Source organism: Lactuca virosa, chromosome 4 (assembly GCF_052849685.1).
Source record: "Lactuca virosa cultivar CGN04683 chromosome 4, Lactuca_virosa_CGN04683_v6, whole genome shotgun sequence".
In the NCBI taxonomy this organism is placed as follows: domain Eukaryota; kingdom Viridiplantae; phylum Streptophyta; class Magnoliopsida; order Asterales; family Asteraceae; genus Lactuca; species Lactuca virosa.
The window spans coordinates 506369952-506372906 of NC_136429.1; the positions used below are offsets into that span (position 1 = coordinate 506369952).

General features: G+C 37.9%; 1 pseudogene; it reads right to left on the reverse strand.

Annotated features, from left to right (window-relative positions):
* Positions 1-313: 313 nt before the first annotated feature.
* LOC145107033 (secreted RxLR effector protein 161 pseudogene) lies at positions 314-1012 on the reverse strand (annotated as a pseudogene).
* Positions 1013-2955: the final 1943 nt, after the last annotated feature.

Here is a 2955-nt window from a genome sequence, read left to right on the forward strand (position 1 = left end):
GTATCATTCATGACAGCGATCCATGAAGTGATCTTGAACGGGTCACTCCAATACTTACTCTCTATTAAGTATCCATGAAACTGGTTACAATGCTTTGTCAACCATCCTATTTCATATTAGTCTTATTTCATTATTGCTCCCACAATAACAACTGACTATGGAGTTTTTAGAGTGAATAACTTCATTCAAGGATTAAACATGTTAATAAAGAACACAACAAATATTTAATGAAAAGATCATATGCCATATATATCATATTCATTACAATAGATGATGTTATATAATGTTCCAATATTCAATACTAATACATAGATCAAATCCAATCACTAGAATAGTGAAGTCCTATTCCTCGAGCATGTCCTTCAAACTTTGCTTGAGGAAGAGGCTTCGTGAAAGGGTCTGCCAAATTTTGATCAGTGTGAACTTTGCGAATACTAATTTCACCTTCTTCAACTTTATACCGGATGAAGTTGAATCTGAGGCTAATATGCCTGGTATTCTTGTGTTCTCGGGGTTCTTTTGCCAAAGCAATAACACCCTCATTGTCATAGAAAAAGTCTAGGGGGTCCTGAATGGTAGGGACTACCCCTAGATCCCCAATGAATTTCTTCATCCAAGCAGCCTCTTGTGCAGCTTCAGAAGCAGCAATGTATTCTGACTCTATAGTGGATTGTGCAACAACACTCTGCTTGGAGCTTTTCCAAGATACCGCACCTCCATTGATAATGAACACATATCCTGATTGCGATTTGCAATCATCTCGATCAGTTGTGAAGGAAGCATCAATGTAGTACTTTACACTTAAGCTTTCTTCCACGCCTCCATAGACGAGGAACAAATCCTTAGTTCTCCGTAGGTAGTTTAGGATGTTCTTCACAGCTATCCAATGACTCTCCCCAGGATTTTGTTGGAACTTGCTTACCATGCTCATAGCATAAGCAAGATCATGTCTTGTACAATTCATGGCATACATGATGGATCCAATTGCAGAAGCATATGGAATATCTTTCATCTTGTCTAGCTCAGCCTTTGTGCTAGGACATTGTGATGAACTTAGTACAGTGCCATGGGTACAAATCCTCTCTTAGAGTTTTCCATCTTGAACCGCTTCAATACTTTCTCAATATATGTACCTTGGCTTAGACCTATTAATCGTTTTGATATATATATATCTATAGATTTTGATTCCAAGAATGTATTGTGCCTCACCTAGGTCCTTCATTGAAAAACACTTTCCAAGCCAAGTCTTTACACCTTGTAAAGTTGGAATGTTATTTCCCATGATGAATATGTCATCCATACATAGGACCAAGAATGTTACCGAGCTCCCACTAGTTCTCATGTAAACACAAGATTCATCTTCATTTCTAATAAAACCATACTTTGTGATTTCATCATCAAAACGATGATTCCAGTTTCGAGATGCTTGTTTTAACCCATAAATGCATCTCTCGAGTTTACACACTTTATTAGGATGCTTTTGGTCGACAAAACCTTCGGGCTGATCCATATAGACATCTTCTTCCAAGTGTCCATTTAGAAAAGCAGTTTTGACATCCATTTGCCATATCTCATAGTCATAATATGCAACTATGGCAAATAGTATCCTAATTGATTTAATCATAGCGACTGGTGAAAAATTTTCATCATAATCAACCCCATGAGTTTGAGTGAATCCTTAAGCAACCAATCTTTCTTTGAATTTGTGTAAGTTGCCATCCATGTCAATCTTCTTCTTGAAGACCCACTTACTTCCAACAGTCTTGCTATTGGGAGGAAGATCAACCAAGTCCCAGACTTGATTTTCTCTCATGGATTGCATCTCAGCGTACATGGCTTCAAGCCATTTGATAGATTCGGGATCTTTCATTGCATACTGGTAGCTGATCGGCTCATCAGCATTCATCATTACAAAGCACTCGTCAATGAGAAATCCATATCTCTCAGGTTCTTGACTAATTCTACCAGATCTGCGAACGCCTTGTGTTTCAGTAGGTTGAAGGACAGTGATCTCTTCATCTTTAACAACCTCTTGTTCAGTACTAGTACCAACTAAAGATGCATCGAGTTGAGGTTCTTGATCTTCTTCAAGTTCCACACGCCTCCCACTTGCCTCATCCATTAGAAACTTGCTTTCTAAGAATTTGGCTTTTCGTGAAATAAAGATTTTATTCTCACCAGGGATGTAGAAGTAATATCCTAAACAATCTTTAGGATACCCTAGAAAGATGCATTTGGTGGATCTAGGCTCAATTTTGCTGGAAGTATCTTGTCTAACATAAGCTTCGCATCCCCAAACTTTCATATAAGATAAGGATGGAGGTCTTCCATACCACATCTCATAAGGTGTTTTCTATACCTTCTTAGTTGGTGCCATATTCAAGATACGGGCTGCGGTGAGTAAAGCATAACTCTAAAATGATAAAGGAAGAGTACTTCGACTCATCATAGATCGAACCATATCAAGTAAGGTTCGATTTCTCCTCTCAGAAACACCATTAAGCTGTGGTGTTCTAGGTGGAGTGAGTTGTGAGATAATCCCATGACTCCTTAGATGGTCTTGGAACTCTTGGCTCAAGTACTCACCTCCTCTATCCGAACGAAGGATTTTTATTGTTTTGCCGAGTTGATTTTCAACTTCACTTTGAAACAATTTAAACTTTTCAAATGCTTCATGTTTATGTTTCATCAAATACACATAACCAAAATGACTATAGTCGTCAGTGAAGGTGATATAATATCTCTCACCATATCTAGACATTGTTTTAAAAGGTCCACATATATCGGTGTGTATGATGCCTAATAAAACACTTGCCCTTTCACTTGTTCCAAAGAAAGGGGATTTTGTCATCTTGCCACATAAAAAAAATTCACATATATCAAATGACTCAATGTCATTTGCCCCCAAAAGTCCACTCTTTTGGAGTTGAGATATGCGCTTCTTGTTTATATGAC